Source organism: Rhinoderma darwinii, unplaced genomic scaffold, assembly GCF_050947455.1.
Source record: "Rhinoderma darwinii isolate aRhiDar2 unplaced genomic scaffold, aRhiDar2.hap1 Scaffold_4575, whole genome shotgun sequence".
Classification (NCBI taxonomy): Eukaryota; Metazoa; Chordata; class Amphibia; order Anura; family Rhinodermatidae; genus Rhinoderma; species Rhinoderma darwinii.
The window spans coordinates 1-12,215 of record NW_027463983.1 but is presented as its reverse complement, the minus strand read 5'-3'; the positions used below and the strand labels follow the sequence as shown (position 1 = coordinate 12,215).

Genomic DNA, 12,215 nt, shown 5'->3' with positions numbered 1-12,215 from the left:
TTCATATGTTCAAGATGTTAGTGCTTTATTAAAAACATTTAAATTTATTTGTGTGTTTGTGTTTTACTTTTTCTTATTTTTACACTTTTTCTTCCCTATGGGGGCTGCCATTTTTTGTTCCATTTCTGTGTGTGTCGATTAACGACACATACAGACATGGAATACGGCAGCCACAGTCCCATAGGGACTGCGAACGGCTCCCGTCCCATTCACTTGTGTGTACGGCGTCTGTGTGGGAACTGCGCATGCGCCGCTCCCACACAGTCCAATTTGAAATTGGCACCGTCCGGCGCCATTTTCCTGTGGACCGGAAGTCGCGGCCGGACAGTAATATTACTACTTCCGGTCGCGGCTTCCGGACTTGTGCACTTGGACCAGCGGCAGCAGACGGAGCGGACGGGCCGGAGGGAGCCGCGGCGGCAGGAGCAGGTAAGAGATTTCAATGTATGTTCGTGTTTGTGTGTGTTTACTACTGTATGTAAACCTACTACACTGTGTGTTAGCTCAAAAAATGGCGACACACAGTGTAGGAGGTTACACCGTTCAAACCCCTCGTTTATCCCGGCACTAGCCAGGATAAAGGAGGGGGGGATGCTGAGAGCTCACTAGAGCGAGGGCTTTTTACCCAATTTTGCAGCAGAAAAGCTATGTGGTTGCTTTACCACATATTTTTGGGAATGGCTCCATCTAGTGACCAGAAATGGTAAATACTATAAATTTGAATCCAATTGAATCCAATTTATAATATTTCCTGACTCGTGAAAAAAATAAAAAAAATTTGAACAATGTTTAATCACCCACACACTAAATGTTTAATTTAAAAAAAAAAACATGTTTTTCTGGCAACACATTGCCTTTAAGGCCTCGCGAGTGCTAGTGTGGGAGACTGACTGGGAATCCGTGGTGCGGTTGCCTTGTAATTATGTCATTTAGATTTTGTTTCACAGTCGATTAAAAAAAACTATGGATTAAAGTGTTTAATGTCAATGGCCATTCTAAGCTGAATGTGCCTTCTCTCGTCAGATCGCAGAAATTACACAGTTTAAGGCCTCGCTAGTAACAGTGTGGGAGACTGTCTGGGAATCTGTGGTGCTGTTGACCTATTGTTATGCTGTTTAGAATTTGTTTCACAATCGATTAAAAATAGACTAAAGCTTTAAAAGTTAATGGCCATTCTAAGCTGAAATGTGCCTTTTCTCGTCAAATCGCAGATGAATAAGGGTATGTGCACACACACTAATTACGTCCGTAATTGACGGACGTATTTCGGCCGCAAGTAGTGGACCGAACACACTGCAGGGAGCCGGGCTCCTAGCATCATAGTTATGTACGATGCTAGGAGTCCCTGCCTCACTGCAGGACAACTGTCTCATACTGAAAACATGATTTCAGTACGGGACAGTAGTTCCACGGAGAGGCAGGGACTCCTAGCATCGTACATAAGTATGATGCTAGGAGGCCGGCTCCCTGCAGTGCGTTCGGTCCGGTACTTGCGGCCGAAATACGTCCGTCAATTACGGACGTAATTAGTGTGTGTGCACATACCCTAACACTTTAGGACCTCATTAGTACCAGTGTGGGAGACTGTCTGGGAATCCGTGGTGCGGTTGATGTTTTATGTCGTTTAGATTTCATTTCACAATCGATTAAAAAGGACTATGGATTAAAGTCGATGGCCATTCTAAGCTGAATGTGCCTGCTCTCGTCAGATCGCAGAAGTTGCACAGCTTAAGGCTTCGCTAATGCCTGTGTGGGAGACTGTCTGGGAATCCGTGGTGCTGTAGACCTATGCTGTTTATAATTTGTTTTATAATCGATTAAAAAGGACTATGTATTAAAGCATTTAATGGCAAGGGCTATTCTAAGCTGAATGTGCCTGCTCTCGTCGGATCGCAAAAGTTATACAGCTTAATGCCTCGCTAGTCCCAGTGTGGGAGACTGTCTGGGAATCTGTGGTGCGGTTAACTTTTTATTATGTCGTTTCGATTTTGTTTCACAATCGATTAAAAAAGGACTATGGATTAAAGCATTTAATGTCAATGGCCATTCTAAACCAAATGTGCCTCCTCTCATCAGATTGCAGAAGTTACATAGCTTAAGGCATCGCTAGTACCAGTGTGGGGGACTGTCTGGGAATACGTGGTGCGGTTGACATTTTATTATGTCGTTTAGAGTTTGTTTCACAATCGATTAAAAAGGACTATGAATTAAAGCATTTAATGTCAATTGCTATTCTAAGCTGAATGTACCTGCTCTTGTCAGATTGCAGAAGTTACACAGCTTAAGTCCTTGCTAGTACTAGTGTGGGAGACTGTCTGGGAATCTGAGGTGCTGTTGGTCTGTTGTTATGCTGTTTAGAATTTGTTTCACAATCGATTAAAAATAGACTAAAGCTTTAAAAGTTAATGGCCATTAAAAGCTGAAATGTGCCTTTTCTCGTAAAATCGCAGATGAATAACACTTTAAGACCTTGCTAGTACCAGTGTGGGAGACTGTCTGGGAATCCGTGGTGCGGTTGACTTTTTATTATGTTGTTTAGATTTTGTTTCACAATTGATTAAAAAAGGACTATGGACTAAGGCTAAAGATGTGAATAGCCATTCTAAGCTGATTGTGCCTTCTCTCATCAGATTGCAGTAGTTACACAGCTTAAGGCCTCGCTAGTACCACTGTTGGAGACTGTCTGGGAATCTGTGGTGCTGTTGACCTATTGTTATGCTGTTTAGGTTTTGTTTCACAATCGATTAAAAAGAAAAATAGACTAAAGCTTTAAACGTTAACGGCCATTCTAAGCTGAAATGTGCCTTTTCTCGTCAAATCGCAGATGAATAACACTTTAAGACCTCGCTAGGACTTCCAAAAGTGAAGGCTTGTCTCAAACCTGGTGAAGAATCCAATTACTCCTCCCCGGACAAAGAGATCAGATCTAGGAATGATGATACTTGGGGGTTATAATTTTTGGATTGGTGGGAGGAAGGTATGATCCAAGTAAGAATAGGGATCCCGCAGATAACTTTAATTCTGGAACTACAGGTCACTGGAAATGGAGCGTGGTTAGCCTTAACTTTAGTATAGGACGAACAGCTATGTTTCAAGTTGATTTTTGTGACCCCATCAAAACAAAGTGTAATCAAAATAAAGAAGAAGCATCCAAATTAACCCCTTAATGACCGGGCCATTTTGTACGTTAATGACCAAGGATTATTTTTTGTTTTTTCACGGTCGCATTCCAAGAGTTGTAACTCTTTTTTTATTCCGTCTACATAGCCGTATAAGGGCTTGTTTTTTGCGAGACGAGTTGTATTTTGTAATTGCACCATTTTTAGATGCTTATAATATATTGATTAACTTTTATTAACTTTATTTTAGGAGAGAATTGAAAATAAGCAGCTATTCCAGCATTAATTTTCACGTTATAAATTTACGCTGTTTACTATGCAGCATAAATAACATGTTAACTTTATTCTATGGGTCGGCACGAGTACGGGGATACCAAATATGTAAAGGTTTTATATGTTTTTTCTACGTTTGCACAATAAAAACCCTTTTAGAAAAAAATTACTTGTTTTTGCATCGCCGCATTCCAAGAGCCGTAACGTTTTTATTTTTCCGTCGATGTGGCCGTATGTGGGCTTGATTTTTGCGGGACAATGTGTAGTTTTCATTAGTACTATTTTGGGGTACATAGGACTTATAGATTAACTTTTATTTTATTTTTTATGGGGGGAATGGGAGAAAAGAGCGAATTTTGACGTTGTTTTTTGCATTTTCTTTGGACGCCGTTCATCCGGCGGTTTAATTAATGTGTTCATTTTATTGGTCAAGTTGTTACGATTGCGGGGATACCATATATGTGTATGTGTGATTTGTTTTGACACTTTTACTGAATAAAACCACTTTTTGGGCCAAAAAAGTAGTTTTATTTGACTTTGACTGTAATTATTATTTTTTTTTTTTCACAAACTTTATTTAACTGTTTACATTTTTTTTTTTTAGTCCCACCAGGGGACTTCACTATGCGATGTGCCGATCGCATATATAATGCTTTGGTATACTTAGTATACCAAAGCATTATTGCCTGTCAGTGTAAAACTGACAGGCAACCTGTTAGGTCATGCCTCCGACATCGCCTAACAGGCAGATGCTGAAGGCAGACCTGGGGGTCTTTGTTAGACCCCCGGCTGTCATGGAAACCCGACGGCGACCCGCGATTTGTTTGCGGGGGCGCCGATCGGGTGACAGAGGGAGCTCCCCCCTCTGTCAAACACATTAAATGCCGCTGTCACTATTGACAGCGGCATTTAATGGGTTAAACTGCCGGAATCGGCGCGCGCTTCGATTCCGGCAGTTGCAGCAGGAGCCAGGCTGTGTATAACAGCCGGGCTCTTGCCGCTGATCGCGTGGGTACAGTCTCAGTACCCGCGCCTTCACAGGACGGATATATCCGTCCTCCTGCGCGAACTAGCAGCTACTGAGGACGGATATATCCGTCCTTCGGCGTTAAGGAGTTAACATGGTCAGACAAATACATCTGAGCCATACATATAAACACATATGGAGCTAGGATGTGCAGTTCATGGGCCCTAGCGAAATGAACCACACGAACGGCTAGAATGGCTTAGATATACTGCCAAAAGTCTTACAAAAATGGGAGTTGTATAGCTTGCGCTACAGCTAGGCCACAAGTAGGAACAGTCCCCTTTCCCTTAAGTAAGGAGGAAGATCCGGAAGGACTTCAATGTATCATAAAACCGTACAATAAAGCATACAAACCAACTACGAAAGAGGGAAAATGTAAAACGTTGACCCTCCTGTTCTCGCCAATCCAGAAGCCAGACATCCCACCTCATGTTATTTGCTTATCCTGGTAACTATACTTGTTTTGCACTCCCAGGGAAAGGCCATAACTATGGCCAACTTCAGGACAAATATTTCTATATGACAGGAAACCGACAAACTGTCTTCAGCCAGTCTGAGCCACAATACGCTCTAATATGTGTATATAAATCAGGGCTTGTGTGATGAAACTCAGACAACTGCTTGACAACTATATGTTGTGTGTTTTGTTGTCTCCTTGCCGGCAAGAAATAAAGGAACCTACTTCTAATTCAGATGACTTCGTGCCTCGCTTGATAGATCTAGAAAATTCTCCTGTCACAAAGAGAACCGGGTGTGTATCGATATAAAGATGCAAAAATTGGCCGGTACTGTATGTAGGTATAGGTTTATCTGCTGCACACTTGTGCTTTGAGGGTCAGTTGACACATTGCTAAATACTGGGTTTTTTCGCGCAATGGAATTGGTTGTGCAGTAAATACAGTAGCAACAAAGTGGATGAGATCAAACAAATTTCATCCACACTCTGCGTAAATACTGAGCGGAAAAAACACTCAGGAATTGACCTGCGGTGCAGAGTTTATTCTGCAGCATGTCAATTGTATTTGCGTAAATGCGGCTTATTTGTTGTGGGTTTCCCCATTGAACTCAAAGGGGAGGTAATACCCGCAACAAATAACAGTTGTTGCATTTTTGGCGACCACTATGCTGCGATTCTGATGCAAAAAACGCAATTCTGGAAATACCAAAAAAAAATTGTATACTTACCCAGAAGTCTGTGTTTCTCCCTGCAGCACAGCCTCCTGGAATGACGTTTCATCCCATGTGACTGCTGTAACCAAACAGAGCCTGTAGAAGGCGATCACATGGGATAAAACAGTTTGGTGCGGCTTTTCGGACAGAATTTCCAGCGGCGCACAGGGCGGATACACTGCGTGCTTTTGTGCTGAGTATCCGTCCCATGTGAGCTCAGCCTGAATATTATTGGTCAAATTGAAAAACAAAATCACCGCAAGGTGATGAGCAGCCTTTCCTCTGCAGAGATCGCCTTCCTCATCACTGTATTTGAATAGGTCAGATAAGGACGGAGGATCGACAGCAAACGATCAAAGCAATGAATGGGTAACCAACAAAACGAAATGAATTTGTCTGGATACCTGAAATGTAAAAATTATATTGTTTGGTTTTTAAAATTGGAAAACATTTTCTAGAATAGATACACAAACAAAATTTAACTCCGTAAATCACAATATAAGTTAGTGAAGAGTCCCTTCTGTGGCCGCTCCAATAATAGGGGGTGCACCCACATTCGGCGTCTTCTTCTAGCTTGCTCCTGGGGAATTTTTTTTTTTTTAAAAAGCTAAGATTAACCAAACTTGACTTGCTCTATAATGATAATCCTAAACTACATTCTCTATGTGGAGCTATTTCATTAAACGAAACGGAAAAGTAACATACATTACATATCACATTACATATTGAATTTGACTGACGTGTCTTAAACCCTTCCCGCTCCTGGACGTACTATTAGGTCATGGCAGCTGTATCGTTCGCGTTCCATGACCTAATAGTACGTCTCGGGAGTAACGGCTGTTTCGGCCGTCCTCCCGACACATACAGGAGCTGTGACAGCTGCTGTCTCGTACAGCAGCTGTCACAGCTCCTACAGCGGATACCGATCGCTGTGTCCCCGCTGATTAATCCCTTAAACGCCGCGTTCTATAGAGATCGCGGCTTTTTAGGGGTTAAGCTGCCATCGCTGGCCTGCTACGCGATAGCGGCCGGCGATGGTGACTATGGCAACCGGACACCAAACAATGGCGTCCGGCTATGCCATAGACGGAAGCCTAGTGGGTCCTGACAACGTCAGGACCCACTATGCTTGCTGTCAGTGAGTATCTGACAGTTCTAATACACTGCACTACGCATGTAGTGCAGTGTATTAGAATAGGGATCAGGGCCTCCTGCCCTCAAGTCCCCTAGTGGGACAAAGTAATACAGTAAAAAAAGATGTGTAAAAATAAGAAAATAAAAGTATTAAAAGTAAAAATCCCCCTTTTCCCTTATCAGTCATTTATTATTAATAAAAATATATAAACAAACAAATAAACTATACATAATTGGTATCGCCGCGTCCGTAACGGCCTGAACTACAAAATTATTTCGTTATTTATCCCGCACGGTGAACGCCGTAAAAGAAAATAATAATAAACCGAACCACAATCACAATTGTTTGGTCACTTCACCTCCCAAAAAACTAGAGTTCCTTACGCAAAAAATAAGTCCTCGCACGGCTTTATTGATTGAAAAATAAAAACGTTCTGGCGCTTAGAATAAGGTAACACGAAAAGTGAATGATTGTTTACAAAACGTATTTTATTGTGCAAACTCCATAAGACATAAAAAAAAACTATAAACATCTGGTATCGCCGTAATCGTATCGCCCCGCAGAATAAAGTGAATATGTCATTTATAGCGCACGGTGCACGCAGTAAAAAAAAAAGAATAAAAAAACAATAGTAGAATTGCTGTTTATTAGTCACCACGCCACCTAAAAATAGAATTAAGGGCATGCCCCCACGTGGCGGATTTCCTCTGCAACTGTCCGCATCAATGCCGCACAGAATCTGCGTTGCAGATTCTGCTGCGGATCTGCCCAAAATGTGCAGTAAATTGATGCGGACTAGCTGCTGCGGACTGCGGTAAAAGTACTTCCCTTCTCCCTATCAGTGCAGGATAGAGAGAAGGGACAGCACTTTCCCTTGTGAAAGTCAAAGAAATTCAGACTTACCGGCCGTTGTCTTGGTGACGCGTCCCTCCTTCTGCATCCAGCCCGACCTCCCTGGATGACGCGGCAGTCCATGTGACCGCTGCAGCCTGTTATTGGCCTGTGATTGGCTGCAGCCGTCACTTAGACTGAAACGTCATCCTGGGAGGCCGGACTGGAGATAGAAGCAGGGAGTTCTCGGTAAGTATGAACTTCAATTTTTTTTACAGGTAGCTGTATATTGGGATCGGTAGTCACTGTCCCGGGTGCAGAAACAGTTACTGCCGATCGCTTAACTCTTTCAGCACCCTGGACAGTGACTATTTACTGACGTCTCCTAGCAACGCTCCCGTCATTACGGGAGCCCCATTGACTTCCTCAGTCTGGCTGTAGACCTAGAAATACATAGGTCCAGCCAGAATGAAGAAATGTCAAGTTAAAAAAGCAAAACGCATCCGCAGCACACATAACATGTGCATGACAGCTGCGGACTTCATTGTGGAAATTAGAATCTCCATTGAAGTCAATGGAGAAATTCCGCCATGAGTCCGCAACCAGTCCGCCACTGCTCCGCAACAGACAGAGCATGCTGCGGACACCAAATTCCGCTCCGCAGCCTATGCTCCGCAGCGGAATTTTACGCATCGTCTAAACGAACACTGCTAAATTAAAGTGGAAGTCAATGGAGAAACGGCTCCGCTGTGGATTAACGCTGCGGAGTGTCCGCAGCGGAATTTAAGTGAAATTCCGCCACGTGTGAACCCAGCCTAAAAAACTGATCAAAAAGCTGCATGCACCCCAAGAAAACAGCAATGGATTCCTTAAGGGGTCTAGTTTCCAAATTGGGGTCACTTTTGGGGGGTTCCCAATATTTTGGCACCACAAGACCTCTTCAAACCGGACATGGTGCCTAATAAAAAAGAGGCCTCAAAATCCACTAGGTGTTCCTTTGCTTCGGAGGCCGGTGCTTCAGTCCATTACCACACTAGGGCCACATGTGGGATATTTCTCAAAACTGCAGAATCTGGGCAATACGTATTAAATCCTTTTGTGTTATAAAAAAAATGGTATAAAGAGGATTTTATGACAAAAAAAGAAATGTAAATTTCACCTCTACTTTGCTCTAAATTTCTGTGAAACACCTAAGGGGTTCATAAACTTTCTAAATGCTGTTGTGAATACTTTGAGGGGTCTAGTTTCTAAAATGGGGTATTTGATAGGGGTTTCTAATATATGGGCCCCTCAAAGCAACTTCAGAACTGAACTGGAACCTAAAAAAAGAAATAAATGAGGCAATACTTAGATTCTTACATTATACTGATAATGAGCCGTGCCCACCCCGAGATGACCCCAGTTTTGACCATTTGTTTAAACGGAGACCCCTATTAGACCGTTCCAGTGCCCGGTTTTCCCAAGCATTCACCCCCGAGAAGTGTATTTCTATTGATGAGTCCCTGATACATTTTAAACGGAGGGTTCAATTCCGCGAGTACCTGCCGGGTAAGAGGGAAGGTATGGCGTGAAGATGTATAAGCTGTGCGAGAGTGCATCCGGGTATACCTACAGGTTTAGGCTATATGAAGGAAAGGCCACCCCCAAACCAGACTGCATCCTGGACTACAATAGGTACATGGGAAGGATGGACTTGTAAGATCAAATCCTGAAGCCCTACAGCGCCATGCGGTGTGGTATAAGAAGCTGGCCGGGCACATCATACAGATGGCATTGTACAATGCGTACATGCTACATCGATGTGCAGGTCAGACGGGAACTTTCCTGGAATTTCAAGAGGTGATTATCAAGAACCTAATCTTTAGGGACCAAGAAGGAGGGCCACCCAGTACTTCTGGAAGCGGGGCCACACGCATCGTACCAAGGCGGCAACACTTTCCAGGAGAAGTTCCCCAAACTGGCAAGAAGGGAAAAAGTCAAAAGAGGTGCAAAGTCTGCTAGAAGAGGGCGATAAGGGATGACACAATATATCAATGTGACACGTGTCCCGAATAACCAGAGCTCTGTATGAAAGTCAGTTCTAAAATGTATTATACATCACTTGGTTTATCATTTACCCCAATTTTACTTACCCTGATGCACTCCGCACAGCTTATCCCCCCTCGTCTTTCCCCTCTGAGCCCTGCTGTGTGTCCAGGCAGCTGATAACAGCCACATGTAGGGTATTGCCATACCCGGGAGAACCCACATTACAGTTTATGGGATGTAGGTCTCTGGTCAAAATGCTCACTACACCTCTAGATGAATGCCTTAAGGGTGTAGTTATTAAAACGGGGTTACTTCTTGTGGGTTTCAACTGTACTGGTACCTCAGGGGCTTCTGCATATATGACTTCGCACTAGAAAATCCCCAATAGGCCAAATTTTGGTCCTTTCCTTCTGAGCCCTCCCATGGGCCCAAACGGCAGTTTATCACAACAAATGGGGCATTGCGGCACTCAGAACAAATTGCGCAACAGAATGGGGTATTTTGTTTCTTGTGAAAATAAGAAATTTTCAGCCAAAACTACATATTATTTGAAAAAAATAATTTTGTTTTCATTCCCAGCCCAATTCAAATAAGTTCTGTGAAGAAACTATGGGGTCTAAATGGTCACATTACCCATAAATGAATTCCTTGAGGCGTGTAGTTTCCAAAATGCGGTCACTTCTGGTGGGTTTCCATTGCTTTGATACCTCTGGGGCTCTGCAAATGCGACATGGCACCCGAAAACCAAACCAGCAAAATCTGCACTCCAAAGAACACACAGCGCTCCTTCACTTCTGAGGCTTTTAAAACCCTTTCTGGGTTTTAAAAGTTCAGGTGTACGAGCCCCAAGATGTGTGTTTATCCCCCACTACCTGAATTTTAAATCTTAGTATATATGTGTATATATGTATGTATGTATGTATATACAGTATATATATATATATATATATATATATATATATATATATATATATGTTTGTATATATGTATGTATATACGTGTATATATACGTACATATTTATATATATATATATATATATATGTGTGTGTGTCTGTGTATGTATATACATGTGCATATATATATATATATATATATATATATACAGTGAAGGAAATAAGTATTTGATCCCTTGCTGATTTTGTAAGTTTGCCCACTGTCAAAGACATGAACAGTCTAGAATTTTTAGACTAGGTTAATTTTACCAGTGAGAGATAGATTATATAAAAAAAAAAAAGAAAATCACATAGTCAAAATTATATATATTTATTTGCATTGTGCACAGAGAAATAAGTATTTGATCCCTTTGGCAAACCAGACTTAATACTTGGTGGCAAAACCCTTGTTGGCAAGCACAGCAGTCAGACATTTTTAGTAGTTGATGATGAGGTTTGCACACATATTAGATGGAATTTTGGCCCACTCCTCTTTGCAGATCATCTGTAAATCATTAAGATTTCGAGGCTGTCGCTTGGCAACTCGGATCTTCAGCTCCCTCCATAAGTTTTCGATGGGATTAAGGTCTGGAGACTGGCTAGGCCACTCCATGACCTTAATGTGCTTCTTTTTGAGCCACTCCTTTGTTGCCTTGGCTGTATGTTTTGGGTCATTGTCGTGCTGGAAGACCCAGCCCGAGCCATTTTTTATGTCCTGGTGGAGGGAAGGGGGTTGTCACTCAGGATTTGACGGTACATGGCTCCATTCATTCTCCCATTGATACGTTGAAGTAGTCCTGTGCCCTTAGCAGAGAAACACCCCCAAAACATAATGTTTCCACCTCCATGCTTGACAGTGCGGACGGTGTTCTTTGGGTCATAGGTAGCATTTCTGTTCCTCCAAACACGGCTGAGCTCTCACCTTCCTCAGGATCAAGCATACTCCACGAGGTGAGATTTTGCATGGAGCCCCAGATCGATGTCGATTGACAGTCATTTTGTATGTCTTCCATTTTCTTACTATTGCACCAACAGTTGTCTCCTTCTCACCCAGCGTCTTACTTATGGTTTTGTAGCCCATTCCAGCCTTGTGCAGGTCTATGATCTTGTCCCTGACATCCTTAGAAAGCTCTTTGGTCTTGCCCATGTTGTAAAGGTTAGAGTCAGACTGATTAATTGAGTCTGTGGACAGGAGCCTTTTATACAGGTGACCATTTAAGACAGCAGTCTTTAAAGCAGGCACCAAGTTGATTTGGAGCGTGTAACTTGTCTGGAGGAGGCTGAACTCTTAATGGTTGGTAGGGGATCAAATACTTATTTCTCTGTGCAAAATGCAAATAAATATATATAATTTTGACCATGTGATCTTCTGTTTTTTTTTAAATATAATCTATCTCTCACTGGTAAGATTAACCTAGCCTAAAAATTCCAGACTGTTCATGTCTTTGACAGTGGGCAAACTTACAAAATCAGCAAGGGATCAAATACTTATTTCCTTCACTGTATATATATATATATATATATATATATATATATATATATATATATATATATATATATAACAACAAATCCAAGATCAATAATAAGGACATATCGCCCATACTATATATACTTTAAAATACACACTAATTGGCTAAACACCAATGAACCAAGTGCAGGTGAGAAACATCAAAATATATGAAAAAGCTTTTGATCATTT

At 42.1% G+C, this 12,215-nt stretch overlaps 1 pseudogene; it reads left to right on the top strand.

Moving 5' to 3' along the window:
• The first annotated feature begins 982 nt into the window (after nucleotides 1–982).
• Nucleotides 983–1,101, top strand: LOC142717951 (5S ribosomal RNA; annotated as a pseudogene).
• The last annotated feature ends 11,114 nt before the right edge of the window (nucleotides 1,102–12,215 follow it).